The 10,389-nt window shown below is 36.1% G+C and overlaps 1 pseudogene; it reads left to right on the top strand.

Annotated features, from left to right (window-relative positions):
• The first annotated feature begins 5,710 nt into the window (after positions 1–5,710).
• On the top strand, positions 5,711–10,246 carry LOC107803715 (F-box/kelch-repeat protein At3g23880-like; annotated as a pseudogene).
• Positions 10,247–10,389: the final 143 nt, after the last annotated feature.

Here is a 10,389-nt window from a genome sequence, read left to right as displayed (position 1 = left end):
GGTATTCTTGGTATGTATGAACTCGTGGGAGGATAAGGATTCCATTGATGTGACTTTTATCGTATTTCGAGACATGGGCCCGGTTGGACCAATTTTGGGATTTTTCGTATAATTTGATTATTTTCGCATGGGCTTCGTTTCCTTAGCATATTCTAATGTCATGATTCTGATTTTGGGTAGATCTGATGCGAGTTGAGGCCGAGGCGAGAGGCAAAGGCATCGCGGAGTAGTATTTCATCCGATTTGAGGTAAGTAACCATTGTAAATCTGGACCTGAGGGTATGAAACCCTGGTATTTCGTATTGTTTTGATAAATGAGGTGACGCACATGCTAGGTGATGAGCGTGTGGGCGTGCACCGGTAGGGAATGTGACTTGGTCCATCATGTAGGGACTATTAAGCCACGTATTTGATTTGAAATTTACGATATCCCGTATTTTAGAGATTAATACTATATTTTGGGTTGTATGCCATGTTTGGGGCCTTGTGCTGACCTGTTTAGACCCTTAGGAGCATTTTTACTATGTTCCTCTCTCTATTTATTTTAAAAGCATATCCTCAGTCATGTTTTACCTATTTATTATTTAAATCCTATTTTATCACTCTATTTTTTAATATATAAAAACTGTTTGGGCTGAGTTCCCTGATTTTCACTGATATGCCCGAGTGGCTGTGAGGTTAATGACTAAGAGAGGGTGAGTACCCTAATGGTGATGATATATATATACATATTATGGATCGGGCTGCACGCCGCAACGATACTTATATGGATCGGGTTGCACGCCGCAGCGATATATATATATATATATTGGATCGGGCTGCGCGCCGGAGCGATATGACGCTTGGGTTGTAGGAGCCCCTCCGGAGTCTGTACACCCCCAATGAGCGTAGTCGACTTTAAACTATGGATCGAGTTGCACGCCGCTGCGGTTTTTATGATTATTACTATTATGAGATATTATTGAGACGAAGTGTTGAGTGTGAGTACTATCGACGAGAGCTGAGTCACGAGTGACCGAGAGGCTATACTTATGAGTGATACCTTTCCCGAGGGGCACGTTTATGACATTTTGATATTTTCACTCTTCTTTTATACTGAGCCTCTGTTGAAAAATGTTGAATAAATGATTTCAAAGTATTTCAATTGAAACTGAAGTTTTGATGAAGTTACTAGCTATTAAACTATTGAGTTTGACTTGATATTCTGTTGAACACTCTTATATATGATTTTTAACTTCTCGTCATTGCACTCAGACCTTATTTACTTTAGTTACTTACTGAGTTGACATACTCACGTTACTCCATGTACCTTGTGTGCAGATCCAGGTGCCGGAGCAGCAGAGTGAGGGTTCCTAGCACTCTCAGAGCTTTACCGGAGACTACAAGGTAGCTGCACGACATTCGCAACCCTGCTTTCCTCCTTCCTATCTCAGTTTCCTACTATTTTAGACTTATGATGTATTATTCAGTCAGTTTGGGTTGTATCTAGAGGCTCTTGATTTGTGATACTAGATTGTTGGGCTGTGTTGGTATATTTTGTTCTGTTTTCCGTACATTTCAGTTGATTTATATATCTCATATGAGAATTCGAGACTTAATCAGTTTTAGAAAGAGGTTTTATAAAAAGAATTCACTGTGGTTACTTGTTGGGTTGGGTTACCTAGTACTGTGATAGGCACTATTATGACCGGGGTATTTGGGGTCGTGACAATTATCTGGGCGTAGCGATAAGGGTGGCTATTAAACGGAGCGATAAGGGAGGCTAATATAGGAGCGGTAAGGGTGGCCATTATAGGAGCGATAAGGGTAACTATAGGAGAGATAAGGGTGGCTATTGTCAGGGATGATATGTGGTGATGTGAGGATATTGTGTTGGTGATTTTTATGTGATGTTGTAATTTCTTGGTGATTTCTTTTATATATTGTGCAATTTATTTTATAAATACAGTAAATTTGATAATAGTTGGATATATGTTGAAGTTATGAGCCTGTGGATAATGTCGGGTGGATTATGATATGGGCAAGAGGTGCCGGGGATAAATGATGAATTTATTATTGGTACGTGAATTGTCCATACAGTTATGATATGAAATATGGGCACGAGGTGTCGTGAGTAATGATGATGATATTGGCACGTGAGTTGTCCGTGCGGTTGTGATAGAAATATTGGCACGGGTGCCGTAGAGATATGAAAATGGACTGAGACCCGTATTTTATAATTATAAAATGTGGTGTCACATGGTGACTTTTATTTGAAAGAATTATATTCGAAAAATATTATTTGAAAGAATTATATTCGGAAGATATTTGCTTGAAAGAATTATATTCGGCAGATATCGTTTGAAAGAATTATATTCGAAAGGTATTTATTTGGAAGAATTGTATTTGAAAGATGGTTACTTGAAGGAAGTATATTTGAAACCTATCATGGAAAGGATTATATTTTAAATATTATTATTTGAAAAACTTATAGGTGGAGGATTTATATTTGGAGGACTGGATTAATTGATTGTACTTGTATTCGTTATTTGTTGAGCAATATTTATGGTATTGATGTTGGCTGTTGTTTATATTACTAGTTGATTGTTGTTGCCATCATTGTTATTGTTTTTTATTATTATTATATGCTATACTGCACAAGTTATTAGACTAGTGAGTGTCTTTACACCTCGTCACTATTCCATCGGGGTTAGTCTTGATACTTACTGGTGTACTCATACTACACTTATGTACATTTTTGTACAGATTCAGGTATTAGAGATATCGGACTCGGACAGAGTTAGAGCATGATCGTAAGGATTCAAGGTAGAGCTGCTTGGTCGTCGCAGTCCCTTGGAGTCTTTTCCCTTTTATCGTACTATCACTTATTATTTGAGCAGTAATATATATTTAATTTCCTTCAGATCATTCATGTATTCAGTTAGAGTTCGTGACTCAATATTACCAGTCTTGGGAGGTTGTGTGATTATTTTTGCTGTTAGTTTTAACACTTGTATTAGATTCTATGTTGTGAAAATAAAATGGCTTGAATTATTATAATGATCGGCTTACTTAGTCTTAGAGACTAAGTGCCATCACGACACCTGTAGTGGGATTTTGGATCGTGACAGTAAAATAAACGGGCAATTAAAATATTAGAATAAAAGATCTTATTAATAAAATCAACCAAAAGTTAGTGCAGTAATATAAAAAAATAATTAAAACTAGAGTTGGATTTTATAATAAATTCTTAAAAGATTACATATTTATACCTTAGAAGCTCTTTAAATTACAATTTAGGAAATATTTCGTTAATAAAGGGAAGCCTAGTGCACTAAGCTCCCGCTATGCACAGGATCCGAGAAAGGGCCGGATCACAACGTATATCGTACGCAGCCTTATCATGCATTTTCGCAAGAGGTTTTTTCCAAATATAGAATTTGAACATAAAGAATAAAAGAGAAAGTAAAACTTAAATATATACTTAATACTAAAGTAAAAATAAAAAAAGAGTACGACAAATTTTGTTACAAATTCATCAAAGTACTATCTAGTTAAATTTTATTGAGCTTTAATTCTAAAATTTAGAATAAGATATTTAGCTAAGTGTTTACCAATTTGAATATAATATAAAAATTATAAGCATAGAGGAGGAATTAAAAATATCAAGGGTAATATAGACAATGCATGTAACACGAGAAACGGAATGTCTATTGTTTAATGTTGGAGGAGGAGTTGATTTTTAAGACAAACTTGAGGGATCAAAATAATTTTCATCTGCTAAATAGCTTTCCTAAGCGATCTTGAGCATCTCATTTTATGAAGTTCTAAAGATATAGCGACGAAGAGTAATATGTTAAATAACCTCCCACTTCAATTAAATTAATAAATGTTTTACTTAATTTGGTTGATTTTATTATCATCTTATGCAGAAAATATTTGGTAAAATATCCATTGTTCATTAACAAATATTCTATAAGGATATCCCATTCATATTTATAATTACCTTCAAGGGGATCTTCCTAAATAAACTAAATAAATGACCAAATCTTTTGTGGTAATAAGATTAATTATGACAAAAAGTTAATTGTTTTTCCTTCTGATTGTTTTGCTTTCTATATATATATACACACACACCATCAATAACACTTGGGAGGAAGCAAAGAAATTTTATAATTCAAAATCATCCAAATTATTTTCTCAAGATGGTTCACTCCTTAGTGAAGATTATATTCTTATTATTTATCATCATGCCTTATAACATCCAGGGAGGTTATCATTGCAATTTTGCTGATATAGCTCGCCAGGTACACATTCTCAATAATCTTCCGGAAAATACTCCTCAACTAGAACTTCATTGTGCATCCGGAGACGATGATTTTGGGTACAATTACCCTGGCCTGAGAACAGATTTTAGATGGGAATTTTGCTCGTATCATAATACTTTATACTTTTGTCACTTTTGGTGGGGTAATAGAAATACTGTATTCGATGTATTTAACAATGTAGATTATTGCGTAAAGGATGAAAGTAATTTTATTCCAGAAGGTACTAAAAGATGCATATATAATGTGTTGGCTGATGGTATCTATATAGGTTATGAAGATGCAAATAGTGGTCAAATTATTTACCAAAAATACCGTGATTGGTTATGAGCAGTAGCTCTTTTGTTTGTAAAAGTGTATTAGAAGAAAAAATGGACTGCCAATAATATTGATTTGTTTTAGCAAACTTACCTTCTTATATATAAAAATTATATTTTGATCATGGTTGTATTTTATGTTTCCAATAATGCAAGCATTGTGGTATTTCCCCTTTAATTTGCTAGAAGTTACTGCATTTTTTACGGCCCGAGAAAATTTTAGGCGGTCCGCGGGCCTCAGCTTATGCGGAAGGCAGGATATAGCACACGAAAATCTAGGAATTAAGCGGAATTCTAGTTTTATAGCCCTAAAACGTCAAAAAATGAGTAACAGTCATGGCGGAGCGATGACTATTGTTCCTTAGGTCTTTTCTGATATCCTAGAAAAATTTTAAACGGTCTGAATCTGTGGGTCTGGGCCCATACGAAAGGCGTGGGCTTATTTTCCTCCAACCGGAGGAGAATGACTTTCCTACCAAAAGCCTACCAAAAGGAGAAAAAATATTTTTCAAAAATATTTTACATTCTTTCTCACCCTATTCCCAACACCACAAACCCCCACACCTACCCCCAACCCCCTCCCCCTTCCCCCTCCCACCCATCCCCCTTAACATCGTCATCGCCACTCCGGCCCTTAGACCCCAACCTACCACCATCCACCACTTTTACCTATTTTCGTCTTATATATTGTTTGTATGAATTATATATTTTTCAAAAATATTTTTTGCTATCTAACCAAAAATCGAAAAAATAAATAAAAAAATATTTTTTAAAGAAAATATTTTCCTTCGTATCAAACACAACCCGAGCAATCATGCAACACTTTTACATAGGTTATAACAATAAAAGTTTATTAACACTCAATGTTATTTAACCAATTAATTTAACTCTAGTAGCTAAAAATTAAAATCTGAATACATATCTCTTAACTGCGAATAAGTGATAAATGTGAGTATGAAAGTCATATATCTTGTGTTAATTAGTTTATTAAGTACTAACATTGTGTAAAGTTCTACATATTATAAATCCCCACTACCTTAAAGCAATAATACTAAACGACGTCGTTAACAGTTCTTTTAAGTAAATGAAAAAGTGGTAACATCAAAACCTAAACCTGGTAAGTCTTTCTGAAACAGCTCAAATTTGTAGGAATTTGAGCTTAAATGGAATTTGAAGCTCAAGTTTCTTCCATTTCAATGGAAGAATCGAGCTTTGAAATCCCTATTGAACTCATCACTGAAATACTCTCAAGGCTACCAGTGAAATCTCTCCTACGATTCAGGTGTGTATCAAAATATTGGCTTTCTTTAATCTCTAGCCCTGAATTTGCTTACACCCATCTCGGTATAGCTGCTAATAGTAAGGAATATACTCAACATAGTGTTATCTTGAAATCATGTCCACCTGATTTCAAGCTTAAGAACTTTTCCCTTAGTTCTTTACTTTATGATTCTGTTACTGAGGCATTTGACTGAGGTTATCCTGTGAAAAAACCCCGTGGATATGTTCGTATTGTGGGTTCTGTTAATGGGTTAGTTTGTCTTGTTATTGAGGAAAAGTATTTCCTTCTCTGGAATCCATCAATTAGGAAGTTCAAGAAGTTGCCTGATCCAAGAGGTGGAGACTATATTATGTATGGTTTTGGATATGATGAGTTTCATGATGATTATAAGGTAGTTATTTCCCATCGTTTGAGTTATGACAGTTTGGATCATGTTTGGGTTAGAATATATAGTCTAAAAAGTGATTCTTGGAGAAATATTCGTGAACGTTGGAGCGGGGAGCGACCCAGTATGTGGGGTGTTGTTTTGAATGGAAAGCTTCATTGAACTTCTCTTACTCGTTCCGACATCGTTTATATTGATTTGGCTGATGAGAAATGGGGAAAAATGAAGCAACCCTGCTTTGGAAAAGGAGATTTTGATATTTGGTTATGTATGGGAGTGTTGGGAAGTGATCTTTCTTTGTTTTGTAATGTTCCAAAAACTCGCGCTGATATGTGAGTTATGAAGGAATACAGGGTTAAAGAATCTTGGACAAAGATGTTTACCGTTATGATCCAGTGGAGTATGCATTTTGTCCTCCCTTTTGTATGTCAAATAAAGGTGAAATTTTGTTTGGGTTTGGATCAACTTTCATGATATACAATCCAATGGATAGCTCGATCAGATATCCAGAGGTTACCAATCGTGGTGTCATTTATGAGGCATATATCTGCATTGAAAGCCTAGTTTGGCCCATAAAAAAAAAAAAAAAAAAAAAAAAAAAAAAAAAAAACAAGAATGCAACAAAAGCGAAGGCTGAAAAAGCTCAGATGAAGGCGATCGTGTAATTAATAACTAGTAAGAGTTCTCTATGCATTTCCCTCAATATACTGTTAAATTCTGCTTCTTTTGTCAAATTTAGTATAAGACATTACAACAACAACAACAACAACCCAGTGTAATCCCACTAGTGGGGTTTGGGGAGGGTAGTGTGTACGCAGACTTTACCCCTACCCCGAAGGAGTAGAGAGGCTGTTTTCGAAAGACCCTCGGCTCAATAAGACAAAAGGACAAAAGAAAACAATATTAGTAACACCACAGAAACAATTTGAAAGAAATACATATATATATATATATATGAAAAATAAGAACAATATGAAATCAAGAGGAATGATACCAAGCAAAAGCAAAATAGTATCCTTACCAAACTAGTCCCCCAAAGCTATGACATAAGACAATGCTCAGCTACCTCCTAGCCTACAACCTTAATACTCGACCTCCACATATTCCTATCAAGTGCCATGTCCTCGGAAATCTGAAGCATCGCCATATCCAGCCTAATCACCTCCCCCCAATACTTCTTAGGTCGCCCTCTACCTCTTCTCGAGCCCTCCACAACCAGCCGTTCGCACCTTCTTACCGGAGCATCTGGGCTTCTCCTCTGAACGTGCCCGAACCACCTGAGCCTTGCTTCCCGCATCTTGTCATCAATGGGAGCCACGCACACCTTCTCTCGAATATCATCATTCCTAATCTTATCCATCCTACTATGCCCGCACATCCACCTCAACATCCTCATTTCTGCTACCTTCATCTTCTGGATATGTGATTTCTTAACCGGCCAACACTCAGCCCCATACATCATGGCCGGCCTAACCACCGCTTTATAGAACTTACCTTTGAGTGTCAGTGACACTCTTTTGTCACACAATACTCCAGATGCTAACCTCCACTTCATCCATCCTACCCCGATACGGTGCGTAACATCCTCGTCGATCTCCCCTCCCCCCTGGATAACCGACCCAAGGTACTTGAAGTTGTCTCTACTTTGGATGACCTGTGATTCAAGCCTCACATCCACGCCCACTTCCCTCTGCGCTGAACTTACACTCCAGGTATTCCGTCTTTGTCCTGCTAAGCTTGAAACCCTTAGATTCATCTTCTAAGGTTGACATTGCATATTACAAATATTTTTGAACCATATTTGCTGGGAGAACTTGTTGGTCCTTTTTCCGGTTTGCTAAACAACAATTCCTGCAAGAATAGTTATTTGGTTTAACTGCTTCGCACTCTTCATCTTCTAACTAAATGGCGCTCAATATTGTTTCTCTTCTTGATCAGTATTTTAAGGGGGATGTTATGCCTCTAGACAGAGTAAGAACAAAGAGCAACAGGAACATGGAAATAATGACACGTGAATGCGCCAATAACGCCTAGGTATTGCCCTTGCCGGGATTGTTGTTTGATCTAGGGGGCTTCTTCAAAAATCTCCTTTAGGTGAAATCTTAACCAGGGAAAAGGAGGAAACAGAGTAATTCTTCAATAATCTTCTTTAGGTGAAAACTTAGTAGGGAAAAGGAGGAAGCACAGGGATTATGGATGAACGGTTAAGGTCTGGCATAGTCTTTAGTTTTGGTACTTTCCTTACTGCTAATAGCAAATTTGTTTTCCGTTCTACTAATAGCTAACTGTATATTTTCTTTAGGACTATCTTCTCATTCTTTTACTTATCTGGTCAATCAAAGGTTGAATTGTGTTTCACCTTCTCAGCGAGATTGAGATAAGCAATGGTACATTGAAGGATAAAGCATTTTGGAAGCGAATTTAGCTTCTGTGATCATGAGAGTACAGTGGGGGCACCAAAGGACTGAGGAATGTAGGAAAAAGAAAAAAGATACGGAAATGAGCTTTGTCTAAAGGGACATGTCTACTTTAAAGCAAACCAAAAAAAAAAAAAAATTCTTGTCATCTTTGTTCTTTCAAACAACAGTTGTTCCTACAATAATAAATTCTTTTATCATGTGTAGGGTATCTTAAATTTAACTTCCTTTTTTAATGAATTCTTGTACATTCTGTTCTGTCTTTCACAATATTAAAATAGTTAGGTGCAATTGTTATGTTTCACTAAATGAGAGATTAAAACCCTTGTCTTAGCATTTCAAGTGTACTTCTTATGATATCAACTACTTCCTCCGTTTCAAATTAGATGAGGTAGTTTGACTCGGCACGAAGTTTAAGAAAAAAAAAAAACTTTTCAAACTTGGGGTCTTAAAAACTTTGTGGGGCTATGCCATTTTTATGGTTATAAAAGCTTCTCATTAAGGGTAAAATGAAGAGTTTAAAGTTGCATTATTTCCACATTTAGAAATGTATCATTTATTTTGGAACAGACTAAAAAAGAAAGTATCTCGTCTAATTTTAATTTGAAACAGAGGGAGTATCTATTATCATACTCTAAAAATTTGAACTTAGGTCAATGTAGGCAAGCTTACACAAGGAAAAATAGCTAATCCGTGTATGAAACAATGTCAAGATTTGATAGAGATGCATTGACTTGTATTGTGGTTCAATTTGTTGATATGTGTCCTTTGTGAGCCATTAAATTGAGGAAGCAAGGGAGAAATTCTAGACTCGTCACTCAGCATATGCAACTTGTTTTACTCTCCTACTTTTCGCGTTCAATCTTGCTGATTGTGGATTTGTCCTTTCATCTCCAAGATTCGCTCTTTTCCTTTCAACAACAGGATCAATAATTTGTTCAATCATTCTGGCCAACACTTGATCATCTCCAACTTGGCAATAATATTATCAGGAATGGAGAAAATCGGAGGGTATATGGCGATTCTCAAGGCTTGTTTTTTAATCAGGGGAAGAACAGCAACATCATTATCATTGGCCTTGATTGTCAACTTGGCCCTAGCTGCAGTTGAAGTTCTATTTCAATACAGAATTGTCAGAGCTTATCATCACAAAAGAACAAGGCTTTCTTCTATTGCTTTGGAAGGAATATTCATTGCTCATTTGTATTCCATTCTTCTGGTTCTTGATACCATTTCCAGCTGTGTTTTCTTAAAATCTGTAAGACAGATTGCCAGAGGGATGAAGAGGGAAGTTTCGCGTATCAAACTGAGATTGAAGACAGAGATCACCATGCAGTTCTGAGGATTAAGACTTTAGAGGAGCTTTCTTGATTTTTTTTGAATAATTCAACAGATTCTGTATTATGTTACAATTGTCATATACCAGAAAATATTGTTTCAAACACGAAAAAGAGGAATCAATTTTCCAGTTTATTGGTGTGTAATAATTATATCTCAAGAAAACTCATTAGGAAATAGGGAAAGGCTGCAAGTTTTATACAGCTCCATACTCTATATTCCATTGATTCTTTTTATGTAGGCCTGCAGCTTCGTGTACAGTTGCAAGCAGTTTAAATTCTCCAGATTGACCAAGTGGCAACTTACCTTCCAAATCTAGGAAATTCAGACTGTACATTATCAATAT

This window comes from Nicotiana tabacum, chromosome 8 (assembly GCF_000715075.1).
Source record: "Nicotiana tabacum cultivar K326 chromosome 8, ASM71507v2, whole genome shotgun sequence".
NCBI lineage: Eukaryota > Viridiplantae > Streptophyta > Magnoliopsida > Solanales > Solanaceae > Nicotiana > Nicotiana tabacum.
Note: the sequence above shows the minus strand (reverse complement) of the source record. Positions and strands in the feature narration are given on the sequence as shown.